Source organism: Gracilinanus agilis, chromosome 3 (genome assembly GCF_016433145.1).
Source record: "Gracilinanus agilis isolate LMUSP501 chromosome 3, AgileGrace, whole genome shotgun sequence".
NCBI classification, from domain to species: Eukaryota; Metazoa; Chordata; class Mammalia; order Didelphimorphia; family Didelphidae; genus Gracilinanus; species Gracilinanus agilis.
The window spans coordinates 194,424,343-194,444,754 of NC_058132.1; positions in this window are offsets into that span (position 1 = coordinate 194,424,343).

Consider the following 20,412-nt stretch of genomic DNA (forward strand, 5'->3'; position numbering starts at 1 on the left):
TATATATATATATATATACACACACACACACAAACACACACACATACATATGCAGGAACCCCCTGATAAGTGGTTAACTAGCTTTGTTTATAGATCTCTAATGATAAGGAACATAGGTTCCTGGAGGCAGGATATTCCACAGGAAAATACAATTATAGTATTTAGATACAGACCAGAGAGATCTACTCTCTAATTGTACAGAGGAAGAAATTGAGGTTTAAAGAGGTTAGGTAACTTGTCCAAGGTAATATAGGTAGCAAGGCTAATTAATGCACAGCTACTGTTTCACCAGATCAGAATCTGGCTTCCCTAACTCTAGTGATTTTTGTTCCACTGTTTGAATAGCTCTGATTATTAGGAAGATTTACCTGCCCTCTGGGAACCAGTTTTCTCCCGCCCTTCTCTCTCTTTTTTTCCTATTTCTCTTCCTTTTCCCCTTCATTGCTAAACTCTCCTCCCTTACAATGGTCCTTTCTTTCCTCGTTCATGCTGGCTGCCTGTTCTCAGTGGCAGTGGCAGCCTATTCAAATGATTGGCTTCCTACCTTAGGTTTCTGATTCTAACACTGTAGAAGGCTTGAAGGCAGAGTGGAAATGAAATCACTTCATCTGTCTGCGGTGTAGGTGAAATATTTTCTCTTTCTCTTCTGTATTGGTCTTCCTGTGAATCATCTGGTCAGAGATCATAGAATCATACAATTTGAGAGTTGGAAAGATTTGAAGAAATGGGTTCCATTGCTATTCTCTATGCGTGCTCACTGGCATTAGGTGGGGAAGGGTGAACCTTGGATATAGAGCTTGGGATCCCTCAGCCCCACTGAATGACAAAGCAATAAAAAATTAGCTAGATCATATACTCTGATCCTCTGATCATATCTCCTAGATGAACAATATTTAAAGGAAGAAATGGATATACTTTAGCCTCTCTCTCTCTGGCCTCAATCTCCTCCTTCCCTTGGCAGTAAAGAAAGGCTCATTTGGAAAAGGGGCTCCTTTGGGAAGATACTAGAGATGTCTATTCTGCCTCTGTCTGAATGATCCCCTTGAAATACTTGGAGTCCCACTATACATGTAGGGGCCGCTCCTTTTCCTTACATGTTCTATTGTATTTTTATTTATCTTGTTAAATATTTCACAATTACATTTTAATCTAGTTTGGTCACCTGTTCAGCTCCCTTGACTTAGACCACCTAAGGATCTCATCTACAACACTACTAAAAAATGGTCATCCAACTTCCACTTGAAACTATTCAGAGAAGGGGAACACATTTCCTCCTGAAGCTCTCCCACTTTTGGATGGCTTTAGTTAGAAAATTTTCTTTCAATGGATAGAGCAAGTGGGAAATCTGGCCTCAGGTATGACCCTGAACAAGTCATTCAACCTCTTTTTGCCCCAATTTCCTCAAGTGAAAAATGGAAATAATAACAGTACCTACCTCTCAGGGTTGTTGTGAAGATCAAATGAAATTATATTTATAAAATACTTAGCACAGTGCCTGGCACATTGTAGGTACCAAATTAATGCTTATTTCGTTCCTCCTTTCTTTTTCCAATTATAGCAAGCTTAAATCTATTTCCCTATAATTTCCACCTACTGTTCTTAGTTTTTCCCCCTGAGGAAAAGTCTAATCCCTTTGAGAGGTAGCTAGCCTTCAAATATTCGAAAACCATTTTCATTTCATCTCCTCCAAGCTAAATGTCTCAAGTTCATTCAACCAGTCCTCATATGTAATGCTCTCTCCTTCATTTCCCAGCTTGCTTTCCTCCTCCCCTTCCCATTTCTGGATTTGCTTCAGCTTGCCTTTGTCTTAATTAAATATAATACTCCAGATGTTCCCATATGAAGAGAGTTCAGTGGGTCTATTACTTCCCTCATTCTAGACACTATTTCTCTCTTAAGGCAGCCCAAGACTGCATTAGTTATTTTTGGGGGACTGTTATATAACACTGTCGACAAATTTGAGAGTATAGTCCACTTAAACCCCAAGATCTTTTCCACATCAACTTTTGCCTGGAAATTACGCAGCATTTTTTTTTTTTCTGGGGACTGGATTGGATTCCTCTTGGGATTCAAGTCTCGTCATTATCATGGTTTTTTAGCGCAGAATCAACACTCATAATGATCTGAGTGGCCAAGAAATGATCATTGAACCTGAGGATTGTTGATGAACCTGGATCATTTGGGTTGAAAACAATTTGTCACTACTTTAATAGACCTGTAATCTTATCGATGTGGTCCCCTTTTTCTCTAGTACAAATCACAACCCATCTAATACCTTCTCATCTGGTGTCACTTTTATCCATATCTTTCCATAAAGGAAGCCTCTCAATGCATTAGAGAGTTCCTACTGGTTTGTTTCACATTATTTGGCCTGTTAATTTGTTGTTTTATTCTTTAAAAATATTTGTTTATACCTTTTATTTTCATTTTACTTTCATTTTTTAATATATTTTCTCCCCACCTATCTCCAGGGGCTCATCCTTCATAATAAATAATAAAAAAGAGGAGAAAAAGTCAACTTATGAGAACCAAATCATGTCTGAGGGTATATACAAAATCACATACCATAGTGTTGTGGATAAAATGGGGAGGTGCACTAAAGTTTGGGGTGATCTCCTTCCCTTGCTGAGTGACAGAGGGGTAAAGGTGATTGAGGTAATAGGATAGGAATGGAAGGGAAGGCTAAGTCTAGGGAGGAATGGACAAGGCAGTATTTGGATGGTAAGGGTACAGGTGAGGTATTCAGGAGAGACAGCTGACACAGGCTAGATGTTCAGGCTAGAGACAGAAGACACTGGGGGGAAATAGGCTGAACCATTCCAGGCAGGAAAGGTACTTTTACAGACACAAGGAATAGGGCCAGTCAGAAGTGGTTTGAATCTGACTTGAGGGCTTTCTTGTCAGTTTCTCAAGTCCTCAAAGGAGGAACCACAAGGCTCCTCCCTGTCAATGAAACTGAAGGGATTCAGGAGGAAGTGTTGGGCAACTATTTCCTCCCAAGATGGTTGCCTCCAGTTTCCCTTAAGAAATAAAAGAGAATTATTCTTCCCCTTCCCCTTTGCCTAGTTTCTTCAACACAAATATTCTCCAGAGGGCTTAATTAGGTAACCAAGGGTTTATTAATGTTTCAGGGTGGTCTGGAAGGAGAGAGGGGATTGGGGTTTCTGACAACTGCTAGGGAGAAACTCAAGATGGAGAGGGTCTCAGGATTGGGTTAGACTGAGAGAGAATCTGCTCTCTCAGCTGAGGAAGATTTGGCTGTTTTTAAGGTAGAGGGTATATTAAAGGGATAGTTTGAATTCAAGGATGTCCTACTTGCCTATTGGGGAAATTTAAACCCACCAAATCTTTTAACTAAAACCCAAAAGCCACCCTGCCTCCCAGGGCCCCAGGAAACAGGCAGGGAAAACAGGGAAATAATATGGAGAAGGTCAAGGAGAGCTCCAGAGAAATTAGCCAGATACAAATTATCCAAAGACAAGGCACAGGCCAAAGCAAATCAAAATCCAAAATAGAGCTCTGGTTGATCCTTCTGCTCTGTTCAAGTGTAGGGACCAACTGAACTTTCTCTTAGAATTCTAAGGCTTCCAACTGCCAAAAATTTTCAGTTGGCCCTTGAAAGAGCAAAACCCTCTCTTGCAACTTTTGCATTACAACAGTCCTCAGACTCTGCAAAGAGGGGAGGGAGGTACATTTAAAAACAGTGTGTATTCTAGATTTAACAGTCATTAACATATGGGCATTTTAGTATGCAAAGAGCAAAAAAAGAGAATTGTATATGAAATTGTGAACTCCTGGTCTATGATTTTAAAAGTATATATTAAATTTAACATTGTAATAATAAAATTACCCTATTTGCAACTCCTCCTGAAGCTCTTGTTTTCTTCTGTGAAATTTAATGTTTTATTGGTATGCTGTTCTTTTGTTATTTTTTAATCCATATTACTAACCACTAATTCCCACCCTCACTGTCCAGCCAGAACCCCTAAGAAGCCCTTTCTGATAGGAGATATGTTTTATCTGTCCTTTTCTGGGGTCAAGCTTAGTCATTATTGGGTCATTATTCAGTTATTTTGTTGTTGTTTCTGTTTACAGTGTGGTAGTCACTTTGTATATTGTTTCTTGATTCTCTTACTTCACTCTGCATTGATTCATATAAGTCCATGCTTGCTTGAGATCTTCATATTCATCATTTCTTAAGATATAGTGATTTTTCATTACATTCATCATTATATATGTTTATATATGCTATTTATATTTATTTTATTTGTTTCATACACACACATATTCCTAATTTGAGAATTGTCTTTGTCAACAAGGGTCACAACTATAAGAATGATATTAGAAATTAGTTATTGTTTTATTAGTTTAGAGATAAGATATGAAGAAAAAGAAATTGGCTTGAAAAAGAATTGGAGTTTGAAGCACAGCTGAGACAGTATGTCAATTTCAAATGTTGACAATTTAACCGTCTTTCCATGACAGTTACTCTTTCTGGGTGTGGCACTGGCAGTTGGTCTCTAGCAGTTGGCAAAGACACACTCAGAGGGAATTTTCTGTCATAGGGCCGGAGAAGGTAACATCTTTGCCTCTCTCTTTTTCTGAGTGAAAGACCTGAAGGAGCGTAATGTTTTCTTTTCCAACGTGAGAAACACTGTTAATTATCTATTACTGTTTATAGATTGATTAAACTCTGAGAAGACCAAAGAAACCCTGGTCTTTGAGACTGTTAAGGCTCAGAGTCCTAATTTGATTCTTGCTGAGACTCAACCAGCTAGCCTTGCTTATTTTTATAACTTAAAGGCAAAGTTAAGACTTATAAGGATAATAGTGGTAGTTTTATTTAGAATAGTATGAATTCTGGTTAGTCAGATCAGGGAAGATTAGTGTAGCCTGTGAAACACAGGAGAAGCAGTTCCTTGCAGAAGCAGGGAGTTTTATTTGGATGGAGTTAGAATCTCTTAGAATTAGAAATCCTTTTTTATCCTTATATATTTTCAATAAATAGTTTATTTTTCTATAAAGTCTCTTTAGTGTTCTTTGCATCTGGCCCTGAAGGGAAGTTCATCTATGAGCTTCATTTCACTTCATCACTGAGGATTCTTTTGATAACATCTATCAAAAGTGTTGGAAACAATTTTGAACCTTTATTTCCATAGTTTTGTCCTTTAATTTTGTAGCTCACCTCTGTATTGTTTTTACCCAACCCACCAGTGCCTTAAAAGGTAAATCTTAGAGAGTTGTCTGAGGTGCTCTGAGTCCATGTGACATTGGTAGAGGTTACATGTTAATGTAATTTGCAGGATCTGAAGTCTTCCTGAAATTAAGCTCAATAGTGAATTCACTTTACTCAATTGACTTTTTTTTGAAACCCTTATCTTTCATCTTAGAATTAATACTATATATTGATTGTAAGGCAGAAGAATGGTAAGAGCTAGGCAATGGGGAGGTTAAATGACACACATGCAGGAAGTGTTTGAGGCCATATTTGATCTCTTGACTCCAAGTCTGGTTCCTGATCCAATGAGCCACCCAGCTGCTCCCTTACCCAACTGACTCAAAGATTTATGAAAAATTTGTTATTATTAGCATCAAGTTCTTTATTCCCAGCCACATAAGTGTCACTACAAGAATATCATTTTTTAAAAGTACTTTTGTGGCAGGAAGCAGCTCAGGATCAATAAAAATACTTCATAATTTCTAAGATAACTCATAACTACATATCTAGCACTACTCTCTCTGTTGAACTCCATTCTTATATCACCAACTGCCTATTGGACATTTTGAACTAGATGTCCCATAGGCATATCAAACTTGGCATATCAAAATGATATGTCATGAAATTTTCCTGCAAAACAACCTCTCCTTTTAGTCAGAGCCATCACAATCCTTCCAAAAGCTAAGCTCACCATCTTGTATTTTTCTTCATCTCTTTCTTTTCTCTACATCTAATGGCCAAAATCAGTTACTATTTCTTGAAAATTCTACTTCTGTAATATTGTTCTTTTTACAAATAGATTTTTATTGGGATCTTTTGTTTTCACATTACACTCTTTCAGAGAATTATTCCTAATGGTAAATAATTTTTAAAAGAGAAAAAGTAGAATAAGAGTAAAAAATTCAGTAAAATAGATCAGCCTATTTAAAAGTCGAACATTATTTGAAATGCTCTATTTCAGCATGTCCTGATCATTGCTGAGGATCTTTAGTATCTTTCACATTCATTCCTTTGTCTCCATTTCCATAGTCCTTACCCCAGCCTTTTCTTGTAAATTATAATTGACAGCTAAATGGGCATCCAGCTTTCAGTTGCTCCCCTTTGACCACGTCACTCCCATACTTAGGACACTAGTGATTCCCATTTGCCTCTACAATAAAATGCAGTCTTTCTCTATTTAGCACTGAAATCTCTTTAGATGCAGCCTATCTTCCCAGGTTGGTGATACATGACTCTCCTTTATCAACTCCATTTTCCATCGAAACCTGCTTTACTGTTTATTCCCTGTATCCAACATTTCATCTCCTGGAAAAATGCCTTCAAATGGCCTACCTCTGAACCCTAAAAGGCACTTCCTTCTCACTTCTTCAAGCACTACTTCCTACATGAGGGTTCTTCTAATGCTTCCTCTTGCTGGTAATACCTCTATATTGCTCGGCATTTAGAGTGAACACATTTGCATTTATTTATCTATATGAGTATTGTTTCCCCTAATATAATATAATTTTCTTGAGGATTATGACTTACTTGTTTGGGTTTTTGTATCCACAGTGCCTGAGAGGTAGCATTGCATATGGAGAGAGAATTGGCTCTGAAGTCACAAAGACCTGTATTCAAATTCTGCCTCTCACACATATTGGCTGTGTGATTCTGGGAAAGTCTTAGTGCTCTAGACAGCTAAGACTATATGTTGCAGAGAAGGTGCTGATTTGCATAGGCGGGGTGATTTTCTTTATCTAGGAGTTCCTATGCCAAGGGAATCACAGTTCCAAAGCCCTACCTGCTGCTCCTAGCAGGATAGAGTAATTGGTACAGCTTTTTGTTGATGTTCTGTCATTTCTTTGTGATCCCATTTGGGGTTCTCTTGGCAAAGATTTTGGAGTGATTTTTCTTTTCCTTCTCCATTTCCTTCTCCAGCTCATTTTACAGATGAAGAAACTAAGGTAAATAGGGTTAAATAACTTATTCATGGTTATACAGTGACTAAGTGTCTCAGGCTGAATTTGAACTCAGGCTTCCTGACTCCGGGTTCTGTGTTCTATCTCTTGTACCATCCAGGCACCCCAAATGGCACAGAGTTGGTATTAAATAAATGCTTATTGATGTTTAGTAGTTTCTTTGTGATTTCAATTGGGGTTTTCTAGGCAAAGATATTGGAGTGGTTTGCCATTTCCTTCTCCAGCTCATTTATTATTTATTGAAGCAACATGGTGAGTGGGATACCCCTTAAACATTAAATAATTTGAATCATCAGTTTGCTCACTTGCTAGCTGGTACACCAATTCTTCCCCAGGAAACACTAAAGAACAAAGTGTTGAATTCTGTTCCTGACTAAATGCAGACCTGAGTACTAGTAAGATCATTGGTAGCTAGGAGGGGAGCCAAAAGTCAGGAAGGTCTAAGTTAAAATTTGGCCTCAGTCACATACCACCTGTGCATCCCTTGGCAAGTCACTTAAACTCCATTTGCCTCAGTTTCTTCATTTGTAAAATAATTATAATAATAGCACACACCTCCCAGGGTTGTCATGAGGACCAAATGAGATAATAATTACAAAGAGCTTACCACAGTACCTGGAACAAGGTAATCAGTATAGAAATGCTAGTTATTATTATTATTGTTGGCATCTCTATTCTGGGATACCCAATAGAATGGCCAAGGCCATAGAATGGAGTGGTGAACTTGGTGGAACCCGATAAGATCAAATGGGAGCTTCTTTCTTCTGTTCCCAGAATCTTCCACTCCCTTCCCCTTTGAAGTCAGTCCCATTTTTCAAAAACCCTTCCCTTCTATCTGAGAATCAATTCTAAATATTGGTTCCAAGGCAGAGGAGTGGAAGAGCTAAGCAATGGGGGATTAAATGTCTTGACCAGGGTCACACAGCTAGGAAGTGTCCAAGGCCAGATTAGAATGTAGGACTCTCCATCTCTAGGCTGGTTCTCTATCCATGGAGCCATCCAGCTGCCCCAGTCATCTCCTTTTTTATTGAGGGGAAATGAAATCTTTCACACAGGGAAGCAGACAAAGGAAACTCCAGGATTTGGGGATTGTCTTCTTTGATCAAAGATGGTTGAACTGCCAGCAGGCACATACTAGTATGGGCTATTTGGGAATTAAGTTGACACTGAAATCAGTAGTGGGTTCAACAAAGCTGGGGCTAAACATGGGGCTGGGGTTGGAGAGGCAGTGAGTGGGAGATGTCACAACAATGGAGCTGACCAAAGTTCTATCTGCAGAGTTAGAAGGGTAGCCAAGTACAGGGCCTGATGTAAGGGGCAGAACACTGGGCTGAGCCAGAGTGATTGTTTACTAAGGAAACCATGTCAATAGGGGAACTCAGAACTACCACCAATAGTTTGTCCTGTTTGGTGGCAAACTTAGCAAAGTCCTTTGAAAATTGGCTTATTTTATTTATATTTCACTTCAGTTCTCCTCTATTCCTCTCACCTTCCTGACTCAGAAATCCATATTTTATTACATAGAATAAAAAATAAAAACAGAGATAGCTAGGTGGCTCAGTTTGTAGAAAGCCAAGTCTAGGGATGGGAGGTTCTTGGTTCAAAACAGACCTCAGACATTTTCTAGCTGTGTGATCCTGGGCAAGTCACTTAACTCCCATTGCCTAGCCCTTACCACTCTCCTGCCTTAGAACCAACATATAGAATTGATTCTGAGATGAAAGGTAAGGGTTTAAAAAGATAAAGAAAAAAAGTTTAGCAAAAATCAAACAAATCCAGCATTATAGGCAATGCTCCATACCCATGCTCTCCCCCTTACTTCTGCAAAGAACGGAGGAAGTTATTTCTCATTTTTTTTCTTTGTTATTAGTTATTATAATCATTCAGTTTGCATTTCCCAGTTTTTTGTTGTTGTTTTAAAAATTTATATTGCTATAGTTATTGTATGTATTTTTGGGTTCTTACTTTAATTTGTACCAATTCATGTTTCCTGTTCCTCTTTTTAACCTTCATATTCATTATTTCTATTCCCATTAGTTCTATTCATCATTTCTCCGCAGTAATATTCTGTCTCATTCATGTACCACAATTTGTTTATCTATTCATTAATCGATGCATGCCTATTTTCTTTGCACTTATTTACAGAAGTACTATAAGTATTTTGATATATACTTGACCTTTTCTTTTCTTCCTATCTTTGACCCTCCTGGGGTACATGCCTGAGATCTGTGGTTCAGAGGGTATGAGTATTCTAGTTATTTTGTTAGCATAATTCCAAATTACTTTCCAGAAGCACTTCTATTGGTACAACAGATAAAACACTGGGCCTGGTGTCAGGAAGACCCAATTTGAATCCATCCTCAGACATTTACTAGATACGTGACCCCAAGTAAGTTACTTTTAACCTTTGCTTTAGTTTCTTCAACTGTAAAATGGGAATAACAATAACACTTACTTTGCAGGATTTTTATGAGGTTCAAATGAGATAATATATGTAAAGTGCTTACTTAGAACAGTGCCTTATTAAGTTCACTTAATAAAAGCTTCTCTTCCACACCCACTCTCTATTTCACAGCAATTGTACCAATTACAGTTCTACCAACAGTGTATCAGTGTATTTATCTCTCAAAAATCACTCTGACTAGCAATGTTGTCTATATCTATGTATGTATGTGTGTTTGTCTGTGTACATCTGTGCAGAATACAAATATGTAATTTTATCTTGCTGTGCAAAGCCTTTCCACCAGTTCAGATTGGGACCTCATCTATGGTTTACTGTAACTGAATTATCTTCAGCACTTTGGAATTAAATGGGTTCCATAGTAATTCTGTAGGTGGCACAAGTTTATTTATTTCTTTTTCAGTCCTGTTGGACTCCTTGTGTCTTCATTTGGGGTTCTCTTGGCAGTGGCTTGCCATTTCTGTCTCTGGATCATTTTGCAGATGAGAAAACTGAGGCAAATGGGGTTAAGTTATTTGCCAAGAATCACACAGCTAGTAAGTGTCTGAGGCTGGATTAGAATTCAGGTCCCCCTGAATCCAGGCATGGCATGCTAACTATTGTGCCACCTATCCACCATGTTACACAGATTTTTTTTGCGTGTTTTTGTCAGTATTTGTCAAAGGCAGAACTTATGCCTGTATCTTTCTGAAGTCAAGACCAGTCTTCTCTTCACTGTGCCAGGCTAAACTTGAAATGATTATGTGATAATAATAATAATTCAGAAATGAAAAGATCTCTGATTTTGTTAGTATAGTTACTATCTTTGCCAACATAGCTTACAAACTCTCTACAGTTTGATAGATGGTTTTTAAGACCATCTTACTGCATTAAAAAGAATTCATCATGCTATCTGCCTTCAGCCTGGTGAGGAGTCATTTCCAAAGTGGCATAACCTGGTCCTGGTCCACAGACATGTAGAATATACTTGGGCCACTTCTCAGAAAATTCTTATGGCTTATTAAACCCCTTTGCATCTTGAACTCCCCAGATTTAGTCCTCAAAAACCCAGGGTCACTTTTCCTACCATAATAAAATATTGGAGAAAGGTATTAGTGGACATCATGATTTTATTATCTTTTTTTAAAACCCTTACTTTTTGTTTTAGAATCAATGGTGCGTATTGGTTCCAAGGCAGAAGAGCAGTAAGGGCTAGGCAATGAGGGTAAAGTAACTTGCCCAGGAAGTGTCTGAAGCCAAATTTGAACCAAGGACTTCCCATCTCTAGACTTAGATCTCAATTGGCTGAGCCACATAGCTGCCTGCTATTATTACCTTTTTAACAGCAGTATCTTATATTTTTATGTCACCTCATGTGTATGGAAGGTCAGTTTAGGTCAACACTTCCTCTTCTACTTCTTTAAGGAGTAAAATGTCTGGTCAATTAAGAGGTTAAATAAAACCTTATCACGTGAAGCCTGTATCTTATCTACCAGGGGAGCTGAAGGCCATGTTTTGTTTGCTTATTTACTTTTCATTTATTTTACAAATATTAAGCATCTATTTATATAGTAGGGGATATGAAGACAAAGATGAAGCAGTTTATATTTTCAGAGAGCTTAAATTTTTTAAACCTGCAGAGTTTGGTATTCTTCAACCAATGATGATGTTTAGGTACTAAATGATGCTCCAGTTGGTCATCAAGCAAAAATGCTATTCAAGGCATGAATTGGTGACTCTCTCCTTGGCATAGCCCAGCCTGGCCACTGATGGAGCTTGGAAGCTACGTGTGTGTCTGAGTCAGAACCCCAGTCCAGTTAGGAATTTCATACCCAAGAATAAAGGGTCAAGAGAAAGAGATTTAAATAGAGTGAATAACTGAGGTGTGATGAGAGGTAATTCAGAGTTTTCCCAAAGGATTCAGTTTTTCCAGTGGGAAGCAGATCATTTGGAGAGGATATTTTAAAAGATTCATTTGCGTCAACCCAATTAACTAGGGTATGGTTAAGGCAGGTTTGGAAGGAAAGCTACAAAATATAGCCATATTGTAGAAGATGCTTGTTTGCTGGGACTGCTGGGAACTGTCACCTTTTCAAGGCTGCCTTAACTATGCAGGAGTGAGGAGCCTCAGATGGTACTGACAATCCCCTCCCCCTTGGCTTTGAATTCTCAGCTGTTCTCCTTTGCCCATCCCCAACCATGGCAACTGCCCAAAGATAACGCAGGCACTAATGTGATCCTGAAAAAAAGTTGGTCACAGAATGGAAGTTTTTACTAATGGAAGAAATCCATCCTGCAAATACCCCAAGATATAAAGGTAATTTCTAGCAAAGGTTTATGTGATATTAATTTGTTTTACTCTGGCAACTTGATTAATCAGCTTTATTGTGACAACTTGTTTTGCTGCAACACTGCCTAATCAGGGAGCTGTCACCAGAATGCTTTATGGCAGCCCCGTTTTCAACTGCAAATCAAAAACTCAGAGACAGCTCAGCACCAGAAGAAGCAGTGATAATTAAAATGCATTCGGAGAATTAGGAAGCATTCAGTGTCCTGATGTTCCTTAGGAGAGACTGCACTTGGAGAGAATGGAACAATCAGCCTGTGCTCTTTGCTAGTAATTATGCAGCTTCCCTGGAGAATCCCAAATGCAGCACCTGGGTGAAAGTTCAGCACAGGAGTTGAGTTACTGTCGGTGGTCCTTTCAAGCTCTCTCTCCGGACTGTGAAAAGACTGAGCCTCTGCTATGGACTGATCATCAAAAGCAGGTCCATTAGGATTTGCCTCAGTCTTTGGTAGATAATAGGAAAAAGTTGTGGCAAATTAAACTGGGACATAGTGGTAAAAAATTCTGGGAGCTCATTTTCCAGGAGTAACTGGATTTCCAGGAGCCAGGGGACAAGGAGGTGAGTGATAGAAAGGGGGCAGAGTCTCCAAGAGGTCAAAGAATATGATCAAAAAGTTCTCAGAAGAATTGCTATTAACAACCACATCAAAGAATGTTCTAAATTTTTAATAATAAGAGAAATGCAAATCAAAACAACACTGAATGCTTGATCAGGCATCTAAGGCAGCACAATGGATAGAGCATTGAATCTGGAGTCAGGAAGAGCTGTGTTCAAACCCGCCTCAGATGCTAGTTGTATGGCTGGACAAGTCACTTCACCTCTGCCTTGGTTTCATCTTCTGTAAAATGGGGACAATATTACATTTTCTAAGGTTGTTGTGAAGATAAAATGAGGTATTTGTAAAGTGTTTTGCAAACTTTTAAGTGGCATATAAATGCTAGCTATTGTTATTTTACTTCACACTTGAAAAAGAGGCAAGGATAACATTGAAGAGGGGGGATGTCCAACACTGGATTTCTTGTGAAATGAGAGACATATGAATACATTGTTAAAACTGTGAATTGATACAGACATTGTGGAAAGCAATTTGGAATTTTGCAAATAAAGTAACTAAAATGATCGAGGTATATACTCCAAGGAGATCACAAACCAAAAAAAAGGCTCTATTTACAAAAAAATATTTATAGCAGAACATTTTGTGAAGGCAAAGAACTGGAAACAAAGTAGATGCCCATTGACTGGAGAATGGCTCAACAAATTGTAGTACCTGAATATTATTGTGCTGTAAGAAATGAACATAAATTCAGAGAAGCATGAGAAATAAACAGAATGAGGAAAACAACAGAAACAAAGACTATTATTTAGTTGATTAGTTTTTGACTCTGATGTTTTCTTGGCAAAGATACTAGAATGTTTGCCATTTCTTTCTCTGGTTCATCTTACAGATGAGGACAGTGAAGTAAACAGGGCTAAGTGACAAGCTCAGGGTCACACAGTCAGTAAGTATCTGAGGCCATATTTGAACTCAGGTCTTCCTGACTCCAGGGCCAGCACTTTATACACTACGCCACTTTGCTGTCCCCAGAAACAACTACAACAATATAAATGGAAACAGGCACTACAAAACAATTAAAATGAAATATTAGACCCAACTTTAACCCAGAGAAGAGAGATGAGAAAACTCCCCCAAGTCTAAAGAGGTTCATTACCGACTTGGCAACAGACTGATGGATTTTTCCTTCACAGCAACTCATGAAGATCTTCTACTAATCAGTTAGCAAGCATCTATCTATTATGTGCCAGAGACTGTGTTAAGGTATACTGTAAAAGGTTAGAGGCAGGACTGTAAGAGACACAACCAAGAAACCAGGGATCCCTGAGGTAAGGATGAATATGCACAAAGTACTAAGTTAAGTCCTGCGGGAAGGGGAAGATGCAAAGAAAAACTTTATCTAATGGCCTTTGCTCTCTAGCTTGTGCTCTGACAGAGGGAATGTCAGGCATCCAAATGACTAAAATATAAAACAGAACATGAAAAATATGTAGTAGGGGTACAAAAGGGTTATGAAAAAATGAAGCAGAAAGGACCACTTTCTGTTGGTGAATCAGGGAAAACTTCATAGAAGGGGTGGCATTTGTGCAAAACTTTGAGGGAAGGATTGACTTTGCCCAATTATCTACCATGCCTGCCTTTGCAATCCAGCTCTTTCTTCAAAGGAGGTACACCTGTGGGAGGGAATTTCATGACACTAGCTCATGCATAAAGTAAGAGGTCTGTTGACTTTTGGTTAGCTTGGTATCTTTGCTTGGAGGAGGGAGAGAGGAGCTGGCAGGGTGGGTACCTTTGTGGGGGCAGCTCTGTTACATTTGGCAGCCATGCCATTGACATCTTGAGCTATTAACTAGTGGTACACATTCTCTGAGGGGAAGATCCTGATTTGCAAGAGCTATTGAGATGAATATTATGGTAAGCAGGACATTTATGGCCCCAGATGCCACAGGGCACAAAAGTCAATATGTTGCATGCTCATTTAGCATGTCTAACTCTAATGAAACAGGTTGGAAATAATTGGCTTTTTAAGGAATGTTGCATTTCATTTCATTCTAGTCAGAAGACATGTACCAGGTTGACTTTTTGTCGCCATCACAAATCCCCTCTTCCTCAAAATGAGACTGATAAGGAGAGGGGGAGGAGATTAGGTGATGGGGAAAATCAGTGATGAATGAGAAAGAAAAGGGGGACCTCCCTTTGAATAATGTCCTCAGTATGAATGCTTCCTGTAGATAGGACGATGTCTTCAGATTCTTGAGAGAGGGATTCTTTGGATTTGGGGACCATTTCTGCCTTGTGGTAGTTTTTATGGGTCACAGCTAGCTGCCTTCCTATGTGTCCTTGAAGGGCTCTGATGCACACAGAGTTTGTATCTGGTCACAGTGGTTTATGTCATTGTTGGGTGGTGTAAGGAGGAAAAGGAAAAGGAAAACTTTGCAAATAGAAAATAGACAGGAGAATTTGCAAAGAGGGAACTTGTTGTATGCACAGAACTACAAGGGCTATTCTAGAATCTGGGGACTTCTTAAAAGTGGACACACTGAGGCTATTAGGCCGTTGTTTCCTCTTCCTCAGGGTGATTGGAGAGGTAACTTTCTGTGTGGCTTGATCTGTCTGAGCCTAGTGGGAGTTAGCCTGCCTGTTCCCTGGGAAGCCAGGGCCTGATTTCCAGCTATCCAGTTATCCTGAGATCTCTAGAATCTTGAGACAAGATATCTACCTTGTCCTGTCATCTACCTGAGTTCCAGCCTATTGAGAGTGATTGTATCCAGCTGCTCTGTGATCTGTGTCCAGCCGCCCATTCAAGAAAGACCAGATAGCCTGAAGCTATCTCTGGCCCAGCCTGAAGAGGGTTTGATCCCTAAAATAAAGGGATCAGCCTGACTACCTTGAATGACTATTTATCTACCCAAATAAGTATCTGGAAGGATTAGAAGCACTGGTAGAAAGTGAATGGCTTTTTTTAGCTAGTTCAGTGTAGTTAAGTTAGTATGAAGAAAACGAAGACACTCTTGCGAGACCCGTAGAACTGGGGGTTTGTTTGCTGGAACCTTTAGAACAAGGGAATCCTAATTCCCCAGCCTCCCCTTTGTATCACCTTGTTTCCAGATAAACCCTTGTCTTGGTTTCCTTCCAACCTATCTGGTTTATAGGCCTCCTTCAGAAGAGGTACTGAGGAATCAACTCAACCTTGGCATTTGACAGTCAACAACAACTAGCAGTCACATAACTTACATATTTCCGCAGGAAGTCTCTTCTCCCTTAGTGTCTCTTGTTCTGATGTTTATTTTCCTTCACTATGCTTCACCCAGTCAGAGCTGATTAAAGAAATTCATGAATGATCAAACCTGGCCTCAGACAGTTCCTAGATGGGTGACCTGGGCAAATCCCTTAACCCGCACTGACTGTAAGATGGAAATTAAGGGTTTTATAAAAAAAAATCACGGATGATGCGAAATGTGAAAGGAAGCAGATTGTTGATGAACAAAACAACTTCACACCCTCAGGAAATCCTTTTGTAGCATGGATAGGTATCATGATGGCCACATGCTTTTACCAGTGTAGATTCTCTGACTATTTACATAAATCTGGATGACTCCTTGCCTTCTCACTCACTCTTACTACATCTTCCATACAGAAGCGATCTAACCTGGTAGAGATCTTCTCATACATTTAATTTCTCTGGAGGTAGAAGGGGGGAATCAAATGTACTACTTTGGTCTTTCTATCTGTTATCTTTCTTTCTCCATGACCTTTTCTTGAATTTTCTTTTTTGTCCACCTCCTTTTCTGCCCATAGACACCCTTGATAATGATTTTGGACCACTTCTCTCAGATATGTCATCACTGGGAAAATCCTGGAGGGCCCTCATGATACACACACACACACACACACACACACACACACACACACACACCCATACATTCTGTTTTAGTAGTATCAATTTTAAGACAAAAGAGTGGCAAGAACTTAAGTGACCTGTTCAGGGTCACACAGCTGAGGCCAGATTTGAACTCAGTCCTCCCAACAGCAGGTTTGATGCTCTATCTACTATGCTACCTAGCTGCCCTCCATTACATATATATTTTTTGTCTTTTTGGTTATGTGTCAAGTTGATTCTTCCAGAAGCATGATTTATAGCCATATGGCACCATAGGGAGAACATTGGTACTAAAGAGCTGGGCTTTTGCAGCATTGAGTATTTTGGCATCATTCAAAGCATTGCACAATTTCCCAAATGGGACCAAGCTCACTTTCCTCCTCCTACTCAATTCTCAGCTCAGCTCATTGGCCATCTGTGGCACCTGTCTAAGGCATATGTTTGTGCATATATATAGATATGGACCCAGGAAATGTCATCTACTGGTATAGGCTTATAATCACCTCAGTAGGAATAATAATTCAAATGTATATAGCACTTTAAGTACTGAAAAGTACATTTTTAGACAAAAGTCTTGGGAAGCGGAGAGGGATAGTATTATTATCCCCATTTTACAGATGTGGAGACCAAGGCCCTGAGGAGTTAAATGACTTATCGAAGATTATACAGCTAGTGAGTAAATCTCTGAAATGGTACTTGAAGCTAGACAGATCTCCTAACTCCAAATCCAGGGCTCTAACATACTGCATTGATTATATAAATTCATGGGTGATAATTTTGTAATGAATTATTTTTATGGGTTTTTTAAATTTAAATTTTTAAAAATATAGACTTAGCAAGCACCAAATAAAATTAATATTTCCACATATTTTATGTACATAGTAGAATAGAAAAAGATTATATATTAAATTGACATATTAATTTTGCAGTATATTAATTTGCACTTATATTCCCTAGCATGTCTTTCCATGTCCTCTTTTGTGGAGCAGTTAGTGCTCTTCTTTCTTGTAACTTCACACATTGCTCAGATCAGAGTTCTGTTCACCAGTCAGATAATCAGTCAACAAGCGTTTCTTGAGCACCAGGTAATAGGTGAGGCTGTAAATGTGATAACAGTTTTGTAATGAATTATTAAGGGAAGTCAGGACTATTTGGTGGATAATATTAAACTAAGAGTTAGAGTCAGGTCCTTTTATAACATATATCTTTTTCCATCTGTGAGATTGTTGTTCAGTTGTTTCAGTTGTGCCCAGCTTTTTTTGACCCCATTAAGGGTTTTCTTGGTCTTGATAGTGGAGTGATTTGCCATTACCTTCTCCAGTTCATTTTACAGATGAGGAAACTGAGCATAAGGGTTAAGCGACTTGCCCAGGCTCACACAGCTAATTAAGTGTTTGAGGTTGGATTTGAACTTAGGTCTTCTGGACTCCGGGCTGAGTGCTCTATCTATTGTGCCACCTAGCTAGGATGGTCTGACCTGCGATTTCATCAATTTAAAGAATATCCAATGTAGAAAATCATTCCACCAATATAGATGAGATACCATTTGTGATTTATAGTCTCAGAATTGTCTCTAGTGCAAAGTGGTCACAAGCAAGCTACAAACCTCAAGTACCACCCCAAATCAGAATAAAATGCCATTATGGAAATGTTTAACAAAATGAGTAAAAATATAAAACATCTTAGGCAATGTTAATTTGTGGTTTTCAAAGTCAATACAAGACCTTCAGGGATTTATTTCTATTTGAGTTTGATACCACTGGTCTAGAGATGCCACATTATAATGTGTCAGTGTCAAGATTTGAATCTGCTATGGCATACCATGACCTATAAACAAGATCATGATGTTTCATGATTCACAGCTATATGACATCATCAGGAGAATATAGATATTTAAAACATGAGTTTTTGTGTCAAAGAACAGATCAAATTGTTGAAGGCTTTTCATTTTTAAAAAATAATGAATTAATTATATTATCAATTATATGCAATAAATCTCCAAATAAGTTTTCCAAAGTTATATGCTCCAAATTATCTCTCTCTCCTCTTTCCCCATCATCGAATTGACAAGCAATTTAATCTGGGTTGTACATGTATCACCATGCAAAACATATTTCTATACTGTTCATTTTTGTAACTGAGTAATCTTATAAAACCAAAACCCCAAATCATATATCTAAATTAACAAGTGATAAATCAAGTTTTCATCTGCATTTCTGCTCCCACAGTTCTTTCTCTGGAGGTGGCTAGCATTCTTTGTCATAAGTCCTCAGAATTGTCCTGGATCATTGCATTGTTGCTAGTTGCAAAGCCTATCACATTTGATTGTTCCACAATATTTCAGTTACTGTGTACAATCTTCTTTGGGTTCTTTTTATTTCATTCTGCATCAGTCCATGTAGGTCTTTCCAACTCTTTCTGAAATCATCCTGTTCATTATGGAAAGCATCTCATTTCATTTGTTTTTATGTGTGTGTATGTGTGTTTATATAAGTATATCAAAGCATTCAGTTGACCTTAGATCTGTGAAGGCCATTCTAGCAGAGTGCAAACTCTACCAAGCTAGGAAGGATTTGGGTACAAGCTCAGAAATGGACTGTATGTCTACCAAGAAGCTACTTACTAGCTATGTGACCTTGGACAAGTTCCTTAACTCCTCTCAGTTTCTGTTTCCTCATCTGTAAAATGGGGCTAATAATAATACTCATCTCACAGTGTTACTACAAGGGTCAAATGAGATAAAATATGTAAAGCACTTTATTATTGTTACTAAAAATAATTATCAGATTTGCTGATTGTTCATTTGGATCTTTACTTTTGTCAAACACAATGTTATTATTATCTTGAACAGTTGTTTCTACTCTTATTTCTGTCTTATGGAGGCAAACAGAAAAAGTCTAATACCACCTTCACAGGAGTGCTTTCAAAAGCACTTCTAAATCAGTATCTCAAGTATTAGAAGGCAATTCATTTTGCTCCCCCAAACCCGACACCAGATTCTCATTCTAGGCTAGATAGCACCAATTCCATGAACTGGTCCCCATAAGGCACAGACTAGAGACTTCAACATTCTGATTGTCCTTCTTTGGAAACCCTCTAGGTTTTCAAAGTTTTTTCTAAACAATGGCTTCCAGAACTAAATTTTGTAGAAAGTTATTCACTTATACTGCTATAGGTTTTCCTTCTAAGATTTGCTGGGAAACATCCTAGATCTCTTTTAAATTTCTTTCTAGGTGGCCAGTGCCTGTATTCAAGGGCACTGTTATACCTTGTGGTTGTGTTAGAACTGAATCTTGCAAAATATCCCAGAGTACTTTGAACCTAGAGTTGCCATTCTAGGATCTTAGAGACAGAAAAGAACTTTGCAAATAAACTCATCTGATCTCCTAATTTTAGAAGTGAGGAACACAGGTACAGAATCAGCTTGCCCCATCGGTATTAGTAAGTTAGTGATAGACTATCATATATCACTAACTAGTGATAGCAGAGGTATACTGGAGCCAGATTCTGCTGATTCAAGAAAGCCAATTGTTAAATTTCCAGTGTGAACCATTTACACTTTAAAAATTAGCAAACTATTTAAGTCAGGGGCTTATTTACTGTATTGTTGATTCCATAGACTTAAGAAAGCAATAGGAAAATGCCAATAATGCAGACTAACATAAAAGTTGTGTTGTTATACATTTTTACCCTTCAGAGAGATGGGCTGTTAAACATTTATTGACACATCCCTGGCCTGGGAGCAAAAACTTTTCTTTTCAATTCTAAAGAAAGTACCAGGTACACAATTATCATTATTATTGTTATTTTTAAAACCCTTACTTTCTTGCCTAGTGACAATTCTAGGACAGAAGGGAAATGGCTAGACAAATGAGATTAAGTAATTTGCCCAGGGTCACATCGCTAGGAAATGTCTTGAGGTCGGATTTGAACCCAGGTCCTCCTGACTCCAAGTCTGTCACCTAACTTCTCCTGAGAGAGTTTTTTAAGTACAGAAGTTTATTAATTTGCCTCA